Raw genomic sequence first — 14,424 nt, forward strand, 5'->3', positions numbered from 1 at the left:
GTGGTGCGTAAGGCAAGGCTTTTCTATCTCAGGGTTCCCGCACCCCACCTCCGGTGAGATCCTTCCAATAAGCTTGTGGGGTCTTCCTAAATTCCATTTTGTTTCAGACGAGGGGGCCCACGGCTACTATTTAGGAAGAGGTGGGGCTGGGCTCAGCCCGTAATTTCTACGGCTTTTAGCAGTTTACAAAGTACGTTGTTCTGGGGAGCGAGCAGCAGTCAGCGGGGGCAGTGGCGCGGTTCCAGACTCAGAGTCAGAAGCCCTGGCTCTGAAGACCTGCCCTCCAGGTTATTCCCTGAGCACTCTGCCTTCTGGAGAGCTAACTGACAGAAGTCAATGACTCTGAGGATGCCAGAACGAATAAATCATGGTCTTAGTCCTGGCAGCTTTCAGGGGCTCAGGTACATCAGAAAAATGGTGTGAGCTATTTGCTGCCTTTCAGCCAGCAGGGACATTCAGGAGCATGAGACTTTAGAATTACCTATCATGGAAATCGAGGAACCTGGCATACAGCCTGCAGAGAAGTAGCCTCCCCTAAGGGACCAATCAGTGAGGCCTGTCAAAGTGTGTCCCTGGTTCCTGACCATCAGCCAAGGGGTGGGAGTGATGTTAGGCACCGTTTCCTGAGTGCCCAGTTTTGGATGTGTCCCTCTCTCTCAACAGTTCCCACTGAGGGGAGGGTTCCTAGCACAGCCTTCTGCAGGATGGAGCTAAATCACCTCCCATATCACTGGGCACTGAGTGGTGGCTGAGAGAGTTTTTCCTTCACTCACCATTCATTTGCTCCATAACTATTTATTGGACAGACACAGTGTTTCAGGACGCATGCTACCTGCTGGAACATAGCAGGGAACAAGAAGTACCCACCCGGATCTTGTCTCATAAAGGAAGATGGGCATAAAGGTCAGTTGCTGTTTAGTTACAGCTGTGAAAAGTGCTGCAAAGGAAAAGCACAGTGGGTAATGGTGGGAACTTCACCCAGGCTGGGGCAGATGGTTAGGGGAAGCCTCCCTGCAGCAGAGTTAGGTTTTCCACATCAGGGAGTCCTGGGTGTGAATTTTGGCAGAACCCAGAAAGCCTTAGGCAGGTTTCAGCAACTCTCCAAGAAATGGAGTGCAGGGTGGGAGGAGCTTATGGGGGGGGGGCAGCCTTCCCCACCCTTCATGACTGGGGTCAGGTTGCTGGAGCTGTCTGTTTACCTGTTGAGTCCCCTCTCATTGGCATGCCCTAGTACTCTGGGTGGCACTATTAGCTAGAACTTGTAGTGTCATTGAAGGTAACAGCAGAAATCTCCCAAGGGGACAGGACCAGTTTAAAGTTGAATTAGATTTCTTCACTGAGGATTGTGGGAAGAGGGCAGAGTAGGAAGCTCAGGAATCAGTCCTTCCATCAATACCACTATTGAAGTTTCAGGAACTGTCTGAATCACCTATTTTGAAACTGAAGTCTAGTGGAACACTGTGCAGCATCTAGGGGAAGGCTGGAGAAAGAGGCTAGTAATCAGCGGTAAATGTGGGTGAATTTCACCCTCTTTTCTGTGACTACCTCCCTCATCTGCCAACTATGTGGCAGGCAGCAGTGGGGACTGGTACAGCTTGCTGGTGCCAGGGCAGGTGATAAGAAACTAGTTCTCCAGAATCTGCTCTACCAACAACAACTACCACTACTACTATAACTACCATTACTACTACTACTGCAAAACCTAGCAAGCCCAGAGGAGTAGGAGAATTAGATTTTCAGAGTTATAACAACATAATTCTCAGAATGTTCAGCTCTTAACAAAAGAATTACAAAACACAGGAAGAAACAGAAAGGCATGGCACATTAACAGGAAGAAAGGACAGCCAGAAACCATCCATGAGGAAGTGAGGAAGTTCCTACATTGAAAATACTTGTCAAAGATTTAACATTAATTGTCTTAAGTATGTTCAATGAGCTAAAGGCATCCATATGCAAAGAATTAAAAGAAATTTGGAAAATATTGTCTAAACAAAATAAAGAGTTGGACATTATGAAAAGGAGCCAAACAAATTTCAAAGCTGCAAGTACAGTAATGGAAATGAAAAGCTCATCAGACAGATTCAACAGCAGACTTAAATATGCAGAAGAAAGGAAGAGTGAAGTTGAAGACAGCTGAAATTATCCACTGTGCGGAGAAGAAAGAAAATAAAATGAAGAAACATGAACAAAGCCTGAGGGACATATGGGACTCTAACAAGTATAGCAATATTCAGGGCATGGGAGTTCCAGAAGGACCAGAGAGGGAGAGGGTCAAGGAGAGGGAGAGGGAGAAAGAGAGGGAAGAAAAAGTATTTAAAGAAATCGTAGCTGAAAACTTCTCCAACCTGATGAAAGACATGAATATGTACATCCAGGAAGCTCAACAAACTCCAAAGAGGATTAACTCTAAGATATTTGCAATACTCATTGAAAATTTGTCAAAACCCAAAGACAAAGAATTTAGTAAGAAGAAAGAGAGAAGCGACTCATTACATTCAAGGAATACTCAATATGATTAACAGTGGATTTCTCACCAGAAATCATGGAGATTAGAAGACAGTAGGATAGCATATTTAAAGTCCTTAGAGAAAAATTGCTGTCACTTAGAATTCAATATCCAGCAAAATTACCTTTCAAAAATGGAGAAATTAAGACATTTGCAGCTAAACAAAAGCTGAACAAAGCCGAAAGAGTTCAGTTCAGAACCTTCTGTTCAAGAAATGTTAAAGGGAGATTTCTTTTATTTCAGGTTGAAATAAAAGGACACTAGACAGTAATTCAAAACCACAAGAAGAATAAAAAACAATGGTAAAGGTAAATACAGGGCGGGCCACGGTGGCTCAGCAGGCAAGAATGCTTGCCTGCCATGCCAGAGGACCCGGGTTTGATTCCTGGTGCCTGTCCATGTAAAAAAATAAAAATAAAAAAAATAAATAAATAAAAAACTCATTCACCAAAAAAAAAAAAAAGGTAAATACATAGGGTATAGGATGGTATACCCTATATTATTGTACCTTTCCATCCTATATTATTGTACTTTTCATTTCTAACTGTTTTCACTCCCTATATATTTAACAGACAAGTGTATAATATAACTTTTTTTCATGTTGAAAGCAGTCACTGTTTATTAATTGACCAGATTACAAAAATAATCATAGTAGACTCCTTAGTTCATCCTTCTAATATGCCTTTTGATCTGGTCTTTCCTGTTGCCAGCATCTCCCCTTTCTACAAAATGGGTGGCCTTTTTCTTCATTCCACCTCTGAGAGTAGGTAATTTAAAGGGCCAAGGAAGTTGTTTGCTTATTTAAAGCATTTCCCAACAGTACAGATCTCATGAATCAGGCCCTTCATGCAGATGATGCCATATTTACCAAGAGATTGTGCAATCAAAGAGTTATCTGTCAAGGTAATCTGCTTCTTATTGATTTTGCCATAACTACGCTTATAGATTAATATAAGGTTTGGGTAGCCCTGTGTAATATATGGTTCCACAATTCTCAGAATGTTAATTGAGGCCTTGTTGAGCTTAACAAAGGGTCAATAAAGATTTGAGTAAAGGAAGATGCTGCAACACTTTTTAGACCTTTGGGCTCACACCCTTGATACCTGTGATTCTGATGATAAATGCCAATTTGGGTTCTGCAGATACATACAAGTTGCCAGCTTTTCTTGCCATTCTAGCCATTCAGATGTCAGTTCTGTACATGTGCCTGTATCTTTTGTGATAGTGCCATAATCTAACATTTTAAATGTATATTAATGGGCATACAATGTATAAAAATGTAATCTAAGACAATAACGATATAAAGGAGGTGGGAAGGGGATATACAATAGTAGAGAGTTTATATACTACTGAAACTAGGTTGGCTCTAGTAGAATCAAATTGTTATTATTTAAGGTATCACTTATAATTGCAAAGGTAACCAGTAGAAAGATAATTTTAAAATATATAGAAAAAGGAAGAAGAAGGCACTCAAGATGGTACCTTACAAAAAAGCAACTAAAATTTTAACAAGGCAGTAATGGAATGAATGAAGAACAGGAACAACAAAAAAAATCCAAGACATACAGAAAACAAATAACTAAATGGCAGAAGTAAATCTTTCCATCTCAGTTAATATCTTAAGTGCCAGTGGATTAAACTCCCCTAATAAAAGGGAGAGATTGATAGATGGCATGAAAAGACATGATCCATGTATATGCTGTCTAGAAGAGATTCACTTTAGATACAAAACCACAAAGAAATGGAAAGTAAAAGGCTGGAAAATGATATTCCATGTGTATTAGTTAGGGTTCTCTAGAGAAACAGAATCAACAGGGAACACTTGCAAATATAAAATTTATGAAAGTGTCTCACGTGACCGTAGGAACGCAGAGTCCAAAATCCACAGGGCAGGCTGCGAAGCCGATGACTCCGATGGATGGCCTGGATGAACTCCACAGGAGAGGCTCACCAGCCAAAGCAGGAATGGGGCCTGTCTCCTCTGAGTCCTCCTTAAAAGGCTTCCCATGATTGCATTTAGCATCACTAATTGCAGAAGACACTCCCCTTTGGCTGATTACAAATGGAATCAGCTGTGGATGTAGCTGACGTGATCATGACCTAATCCTATGAAATGTCCTCATTGCAACAGACAGGCCAGCGCTTGCCCAATCAGATGAACAGGTACCACAACTTGGCCAAGTTGACACCTTTCCCTAACCATGACACCATGTAAACAGTAATCAAAAGAAGGTTGCAGTGGCTGCATTATTTATTGTTAGAAAAAATAGAATTTAAGTAAAAAAATATTACAGGAGACAAAGATATTATATATTGATAAAGTTTAAATCCAGCAAGAACATATAATGATTATAAACATATATGCACCTCATAACAGAACCCCAAAATATGTATGAAGCAAAAATTGACAGAATTGAAAGGAGAAATAGGTAGCTTTACAGTAATAATTGGAGACTTCAATACACCACTTTCATTAATTGATAGAACATCCAGACAGAAGACCAATGAGGAAACAGATGACTTGGAACAACACTATTAACCAATTAGACCTAGTGAAAATATATACAACACCCTACCCAACAACAGCAAAATAGTTGTACTCATTTACATAAGTACATAATAATGTACTCATTATTCTTAAGTACATGTGGAACATTTTCCAGGTTAGATCATAGGCTAGGACTCAAATCAAATCTTGATAAATTTTAATATATGGGAATCATACAAAGTATTTTCCTAGACCACAACAGAGCAAAACTAGAAATCAATAACAGAAGAAAACCTGGAAAATTTACAAATATGTGGATATTAAACAACACATTGTTAAACAACCAATTAGACAAATAAGAAATCACAAGAGAAATTAGGAAATATCTTGAAATGAATGAAAGTGAAAACAAAACATACCAATACTTATGGGAGGCAGCAAAGGCAGTGCTCAGAGAGAAATTAATAGCCTTAAATGCCTACATTAAAAAAGAAGAAAAATCACAAATCAGTAACCTAGCTTCATACCTAAAGAAACTAAAACAAGATGAGAAAACCAAGCCCAAAGTTAGTAAAAGGATGGAAAAAGTAAAGATTGGAGCAGAGATAAAGGAAATAGAAAATAGAAAAACAGTAGTGAGAACCCACAAAACCAAAAGTAGTTCTTGTAAAGATCAATAAAATTGATAAACCTTTAACCAGACTGACAAAGGAAAAGGGAGAGAGGAAAAAAATAACTAAAATGAGGATATTATTACCAACCTTACAAAAATAAAAGCTTTATAAGAAAGGACTATGCCAACAAATTAGAAAACCTAGAAAAAATGGACAAATCCCTTGAAACATGTAAATTACATAATCAAATGCAAGAAGAAATAGAAAATCTCCATAAACCTAAAACAAGCAAAGAGATTCAATCAATAATCAAAAACACCCCAACTCAGATGGATTCACAGCTTAACTTTACCAAAAATTTAAAGGAGATTTAACACTAATCTCAAATTCTTCCAAAAATCAGAAGACGAGGGATGACTTCCTAACTCATTCTATGAGGACAACATTACCCTCATACCAAAGTCAGATAAAGACAGCACCAAAAAAGAAAATAGGCCAATTTTCTTTATCAACATAGATGCAAAAATCCTCAAGAAAATATTGGCAAGCTGAATCTAACAGAATATTAAAATGGTTATACACCGTGATCATGCTCAAGGGTGATAGACTGAAAGCTTTCAGTTTAAGATCAGGAACAGCACAAGGGTGATCACTGTCACCACTGCTATTCAACATTGTACTGGAAGTTCTAGCCAGAGCCATCAGGTAAGAAAAAGAAAGAAAAGACATCCAAGTGGAAAAGGTAGAAGTAAAATGATCCCTATTCACAGATGACATGATCCTAAATACAGATATTCCCAAAGAATCCACAAGACAGCTACTAGAACTAATAAACTCAGCAAAGCTGCAGGATACAAGATACTCTTGCAGAAGTCAATTGGATTTCTATACACCTGTTCTAAGCAATCTGAAAAAGGCATGAAGAACATAATTCCATTTATGGTAGCATCTAAAAGAATAAAATACCTAGGAATAAATTTAACTGAGGAGGTGCAGACTTCACTGAAACCTACAAAACATTGCTGAAGGAAATTAAGTAAGTCTTAACGGAAAGACATCCGTGTTCATGAATTGGAAGACTTAATATTGTTAAGAAGTTAGTGCTGTCTAAAGCAATCTACAAATTCAATGCAAGCTATTTCAAAATTCCAGGGACCTTTTTTGCAGAAATTGAAAAAACTGATCCTCATTCATATGGAATTGGCAAGGGGCTCTGAAAAGACAAAACAATCTTGAAAAAGAAGAACAAAGTGGGAGTATCCACACTTCCCAATTCCAAAACTTACTATAAAGTTATAATAATTAAAACAGTGTGGTACTGGCATAAGGATTGGCATATAGACTTTGATGGAGAATAAAAATTTTAAAAAAGAGCTGTACAAAACTAACAGTGAATCCTATTGTAAACAATGGACTATAGTTAATAGCATAACTATTAAAATATTTCAAGAATTGTAATAAATGTACCACACTAATTTAAGGTGTTAATAATATGGTAGTATATGAGAGCTCTGTATTTTATGCATGGTTTTTCTGTAAACTTACAACTTCTCTAATTAAAAAAAAACTGGTTACCTATCATTAAGCTCTGATTAAACTAACAAAGTTTTCTAAGCAACTTGCCAGAAAATATATGCACTACTGAAATCATGTATGTCTTAAGTTTTAATAAGAAATGGTGCCATGTTTGATATTTCCATATCTCTCCACTTGATAGTTATAGCATAATATACTTTTGAAACCAAGACAGTATTGGAAATTGAATTTTTTTGTGTGTTTCAGAAGAAGTATTGCCACCTTTATTATATAAAAGCTTCATGACCTTAAAGAGATAGACTAACATTTCAAACAGAACTTCCCATATTATTAAGAAGAGGAAAAAAAAACTAATTCAAGTCAAGTTTCAATGATGAATTTAGGAGCATAAAATTGATGTAGTGTGACAACAGTGACATGTTATGAAATCAGTCTCAATTGTGAAACCCCAATATGAAACCAACAGCAGCTCCAGTAATATTTTAGTACATTTGATTTTCAATACAATAACTTTGTGATCCAATATCAAGTTATCAAAAAAACCCAGCCCTTTAAAATTCTACATTTTTCCATAAAATTATAAAAAAGGAAATAACTTGTAAGAATCCAATAATGTATGTGACCCTGGTGAAGAGCTCAAAGAGAAAAAGGACACACCAAAATAGTCTTCTATAAGACTTTGCAAAGATGAATTCAAGACCTTCAGCACCTGACATAGAGCAAATTATACATGAATTTCAAAGGATCCTGGTATATCTACTCACCCTATTCCAAGAAGTGGAGAACCTCATTCCAGCCCTTCTAGCTCAGCAAAACATGACAAAAGAAAAGCAAAGAAATAGTTTCAGAAAATACTCAATAGTAAAAGTTGTAAAGCACTAAGATTGATTCCATTGTCATGATTCAATATATGCACAAAGCATTTTCTTCTTTTAACCCAACACTAATAAGACTCTCAGTGTACATCACTGTTGCCTGACTCCTTCTTGATTCATTCTTCCTCATTTCATCATACATTACTCAAGAATATATCTCATATATTCAGCTATCTACAATTATGTGTTCAAAATGGACAAAATGAAGGAAGTCTCACATCAATGAACATGTACAAAAGTACATGTTCTAATCCTCAGAAATTAGGATACAAATGCCTTGTTCTGAGAGAAAGAAAACACATGCTCATAACAGTATTATGTTGTCACTGAGGGGTCATCAAATAGAGCCAGGCTCTCAGAGTATTGTTTGCCTATTGTAGAGCCACTCATCTGGACCTCAGATCGATACCTGGAATGAGTCTCTCAGCATCCTCAGACATTTAAGCTCATCATTGATCCAGACAAGCACCAACCCCCCCCCCCAAAATAAGCATTTCTATAGCCATATGGTCTATGTGTATAAACCTGTAAATGTATAATGGATGTTTTGTTTAGTATCTAAATAATGGAGCTGTCATGTACATAACATGAAAGACTTGTGACCTTAGATTGTTCTAATAAAATCGGATAAAAGATTTGGGGAAAGATTTAAAAAAATACTGTAATGAACTGAAATTTCAAGGAATGAATCAGGTAGCATAAATAATAAATGACATGATTGCAGTAGAAACCTTAAATATTATGAGTATATCAATAATTTAAAAGATTTTAAAAATTGGTATTTTTAACATTATTTTAACTAATTTCACTATAAGACTATTTTAAGGCACTACAAAAAATCAATGATTCCCCCAAATTATTCAGATTACTTCAACAAGAGATAGAAAAATAGTAACAATACTTCCTAAAACAGCTGAGGAAATTCATGGAGGAAAAGTATGTCATAAAACTATTCTTTGAACCTCTGAAAGAAAAAAACTTACAGATATAAAGTTTCATAACAGTGGTCATAAAACACAAAGAATTTGGAAAACACCAGGGTAACTGCTCACCTTTCTTTCCTGAAGCACTGCAAGTTGTTCTAGCCTTCTGACCTGCAGCAAAATACCACACATGCAAATAAATCATATCATAAAATACATGAAATTCATTAAGAATAAATTTTTAAATAGTTCTTTTAATTATTTATCATGCAGGTCTCCCAGCACTTCCAGTCCTGCCACACACATCACAGTTGCTTGATCCTTTGTCACCCTTTTCATTGCATTTCTTCACTTTGTTAACTCCCTAAATTCTTCACTCTGCAAAAAGTCAATTATCCTCTCTCACTATATAAGTGACATTGTAGTTGTCTCTTTGAATAAGAAATTCTAAAATTGAATTTTACTGCATAGAGGTTTTATGACAATACCCTATGATAAAAGCAAATGAAAGGGCCCATGCACTTCCCCAAAACAAACAAGCAAAGAAAGAAAGAAAAAACAAACAAACAAAAATTCAACAAATGGTGCGCAATAATAGAATACTCACATGGAAAAAAGAATGAAATTTTGACCCCGCCATACAGCATAAAAAAAAAAAGAAAGGCACATGACAGGACTATTGTGAGATCACTGAAGAGCTCATCAATTTAGCCAATTCTGAAAGTGTTATTTATCCTATCAGAAGGCTGCTCAGTTGACCTCAGTATCTTCAGATGCTTATGCTTGCCTTAATCTACACCAGGCCACTATTGATAAACAGGCATTATTCATACTACAGGAATACTCTTAACAATTTATTACATGCATTAATCTTACAGAAGGAAATGGCACCGGCAGACATTTGACTTGACTTAAGTGAAGTTGGCTATAATGGGAAGTCCATAAGCTGCTTATAACCCTTCTCTTTAGAGTAATACCTGAAGTGATATTACAGTGGGGAGGTTGGCAATGCTCATATATTTACTCAATATGATAGTAACAAGTAATCATAGCTGTGAACTCATGTTATATAATTTAAAAGATTATTAAAGTATGTTAAGATCTGACAACAATATACATGTGATAATCCTCTCATCTGATTAGTCTACATTACTTATGAGAGCAGGTATATGTCCATTTTAGAAACAGGAGATCATTCTCCCACAAGATCCTCTGTTTTACCTAAGAACAAAATTATTTTAACACAAAGCATATATAAGACAAGTCTATTTCAAGAACTCTTGATTTCATTAATCTTCAAATGGTTTTTAGGAAACCCAGACTTCATGACTATTGTACAAAATACATATTCTTTCAGAATTTGTAAACTGTCCTTTAAAAAGAGGTCATTTTTCTTGATGTGACTGACTTCCCAATATCTTAGTTCTGCTTATCACATTATTATTTGTAAGAGCAAATAATTGAAAATAAGAGATGATATTATATATATATGAATAATACATGTGAAAAACATTTACCACTACATCAAAGCCAGTAACATCAAGAAATAGTGTTGTTTTGATAAAAATTCAAAGTATATTAAAGAATTTAAAAATTTCAAATAGAAATCTCTCAAAAGACTCAAGAAAAAAATTCTGATATACAAAATGTATATCTAAAATATATATATACATATACACAAACAGAAAAATATATGTTCTTATAAATAGAGAGACAGATGGTGTAATATTAAAGCTCCAGGCTAAACACAGGGTCAACTTTAATTATGATGACACTAGAATGACAATTCCTTTTCAGTAGCCACCAGACACTATCTGGAGAAAATACTAAAATAAAAGCACAATACACATCAGTTTCCACTCTTATTCTTCTCAAAATGTCTGTTATACAAAATATAGGAGGTAAATAAGGTAAAGCAAGGAACAGAACCCATAATTCATATAAACTGATAGGAAAGTAACCCATATTTTAGAAAGAGAACAGAAGATTAAATTTTAGTGTAAACAATGCATAGGACATAATGGCAGGAAAAGGACAATAGGTCATAAACCTCTAAAGAAAATGGAAATTATAAGAAGAAATAAATGTAAATTCTAGAAATTAAAATTACCTTCGGTAGATTGAATTATATACTCCCATTTAGAATTAAGTCAGATTGTGGCAATGGATGTACAACTTTGTAAATTTCCCTTAAACATCATTGACTTGTACACTTAATGTGCTTAAATTTCATGATATGTAAGTTATATCTCAGTAAAGTCATTAAACAAAAGGCATTAGATGAGTTGAACTATGGAGTGGACATTTCAAAAGAAAAGATCGGAGATGTTAAAGACAAGCCAAAAGAATGACCCAAGCTGAAGCACAAATTGTAAACAAAGGAAGAGAAAAAATTCCATACAAAACAAAAGCAAAAACACGCAGAAGAAAAAGAATATCAGTGAAATGTGTAATGATATCATATGCTTGAAAATACATCTAATTAATGTCCTAGAAGGTGAATAGGGAGTGGATATGGCAGAAAATTTTTGAAAAACATACTGGCTGGACCTTTCTCACATTAGATAAAAAATAGTAATCCCCAAATATAAGCAACTGTGTGAACCCCAAACAGGTTAAATGAGAAAAACAATATACCTAGGCATACCATAGTGAAACTAATAAGACACAAGGCGGGGGGGGGGGGGATATCCTCACACAAGCATACAGTGGAATTGCATTTTTATGCCACTAGAAGATAAACAATTTCAACCCAGTCATCTATAGCTAGCAAAAAAATATATTCACAAAGGAAAGTATGGCTTTGAGAGAGAAATTGTTGTTGCAGTAGCAGAATTCCATAAAGAACCATACAAAATGTATGAAATAGTTGTCAGATGCTTAACAATGGACAGCAGAGATGTGTGATCCCTGAGAGAAGAAAAAATTGCCTAAGTCCTATAATTCACCTTGATGAATAGGTTTCTGATAGAGGCAGAGGTAGAGGTACCCAATAAAGGTATGGGGGTGCAAGCAAGATAACGAGACTATGTTAGATATTCAAGTTACTGTAGCCTGTGAATTTGCAGAGAAGCATATAGGAAAGTTCGATTTCCAGAAATTGGCTAGGGCTCCCTTAAACTGCGTATGTAAACTGCAATAATGACAGGCAAAAAATTCTACCATAGCCCTGGGAGATAAAGTTACCAGATCTTGCACGGGGCCTGTGGATGTTTGAATTATGATCAGGAACAGCACAGAGTCGTTTTTGAACACTATGGGCATTTAGTACAGCCATCACAATAGGCCATCCCTTAGGTGGTCTATTATGCCAAATCTGATTATAAACTACCGTAGAACTGCCTAACAAAGCAAGACTTTTGGAAAACTGAAGAATTGTTGCATACCTGTGTAGTGATAACCCTCCCAAATGTGTTTTCTAAACATTAACAAATGGCTCCACAGTAACAAAATTTTTAAAACACATTTTCAGCATTACTTGAAGGCAGAGAACATCAAAACTGCAAGATAACTGTGAGCAAAAAGAGAAAATTCAAAAAACCCAAGTGCCATGTCCCTCATGCTGCTACCCCAACCACCCCAGGGCCTGCAGGAGAGGATCAGCAACTGCAGAAAGATCAACTCCACCATCACCTCAAAAAAGCACTAGAAAATGACTGGGCAGAGAATATCTCTGACTGCTAAAAGGTAATTTCAAGGTGTGCTGAATTTAAAGGGCTAGATGGCATATGACAGTTCCAGTGAAGAAACAGACTTTAAAAGGCAGATATAATTTTAAAAGACAGACTTAATTTAGAGCGTCTTCTAAGCATATACTTCTGTGAAGAGAAAAGACCAAAAAGAAGGAAGAAGTTCTGTTTGGCTATCGGGTGGTAAAGGGTAAAAGAATGAATGTGGAGAAATTCAAGGTCCTGCAAGACAAAAGAGAACCACAAAATCAAAGGACAAGCAACTCATCCTCATCACCAAAACAAAGAAGCAAAACCCACTAACATCCCTGGACTTTGCTAAACTTTCAGAGCAGGGCATCATGTAAAACACACCAACGTCATAAAATAAAAGTCTGCAGAAAATGATAAAAACACTTTCACACATAACAGAAAAAATGTATCTCATTTGGTCCTTGTATCACGACCATGGGCAAACTGTAAGTCTACACTCTCAACAGAATTAAGCATATTCATAAAAAGCATCTGAGGATATGAAAATACAACTGAAATTAGAAACTCAAAAATAAAAAGAAAAATAGCTTTAAAAAAACAGAAAAATTTTAAAAGAATTGATTGAATTGAGGGAGAACTAGAAGCAAATGATAAAATCACATCAAAAATAAGGAATAAATCACAACTTTCCTAAAGGGGAATAGACTCAAATGGACCATTGAAGAAATAGAATAAGACAATCAAGATAATGAAAATGCTTAAAGAAAGAAGTAAAGAGGATCAGAGAAGGTAGTAGGAATGGAAGACAGGAAAGAAGGAATAATATTTATATTATTGGAGCTTTCCAGGAATAGAAAAAGACCTAAATTTACACATTGAAAGGACTTACTGGGTACATGGAAAAATTAACCAATAATGATGAATTTCAAGACATGTCTTAGAAAAGTAACTAGAATTCATAGATAAAGATACAATTCTTAAAGGCTTCCATGCAATAATAGATGAACTAACTTAGAAAGCCAAAAGACTTAGACTAGTAGTAGGGGTTTAAAGACCAGTATTTAAAATATATATATATATAAAGCAAAGCAACATCAAAGCACCATTAAAATGCACACACATGAAAAACACTGTGAAAGAAAGTATTTTATATCTAGTCAAGCTGTACTTTAGCTATTTCAAGGCTATAGGTGAACAGTTTTTAACATAAAAGAACTTAGAGAATTCTGCCCCTATCAATCCTACCTGAACTTCATCCAAGCAGATGACAACTGGGAAACTTTAGTGAAAGAACTGATAGTGAGTATTTTCAAATATATAAATTTATATCAAAGGGTAAAACAAAGGAGAGGATTAGGGTGGAAGACTAATGAACAAATGCTCTATATTGTGACAAAGTAGAACTATTGCAAATAAAAAATGGGAGTAGACGAGAGAGAGGAAAGGAGCTCATCATTGTATGAGCAATGGAGAGTGTAAAAGTATAACCTTCAAAACTGATAAACCAGGAAGTAAAGATCAATTAAGAAAACAGGGAGCCAAAAGCATTAAGGGGCAAAGATACAAAGGTAAACATTTCAACAAAAATATACACTTTCCTAGAGAATGGATGAGTGAATGAGTTATTAAGCAGACTGCACATCAGTACAAAGAGGGCATAGTAAGTAATTTTTAAAAACCATATAATTTAAAAATATTATGATCTAATGTAGATCAAACATATCAGTCATAAAAATAACAATCTATGTTAATGGGATTAACACATCTCTTAAAAGAAAAAATATTTTCAACATGGTTTTAAAATAAAACTCAGTTATATG

General features: G+C 35.6%; 1 non-coding gene and 1 pseudogene across 1 annotated transcript; both read right to left on the reverse strand.

Annotated features, from left to right (window-relative positions):
* Positions 1 to 3,166: 3,166 nt before the first annotated feature.
* The window catches only part of LOC143651460 (large ribosomal subunit protein uL30 pseudogene), a 43,980-nt pseudogene continuing 32,722 nt past the window's right edge, over positions 3,167 to 14,424 (reverse strand).
* LOC143652900 (small nucleolar RNA SNORD109A) lies at positions 8,412 to 8,478 on the reverse strand. The gene has a single exon (XR_013160947.1). It is a non-coding gene; the product is annotated as a small nucleolar RNA SNORD109A (small nucleolar RNA).

Source organism: Tamandua tetradactyla, chromosome 12 (assembly GCF_023851605.1).
Source record: "Tamandua tetradactyla isolate mTamTet1 chromosome 12, mTamTet1.pri, whole genome shotgun sequence".
NCBI classification, from domain to species: domain Eukaryota; kingdom Metazoa; phylum Chordata; class Mammalia; order Pilosa; family Myrmecophagidae; genus Tamandua; species Tamandua tetradactyla.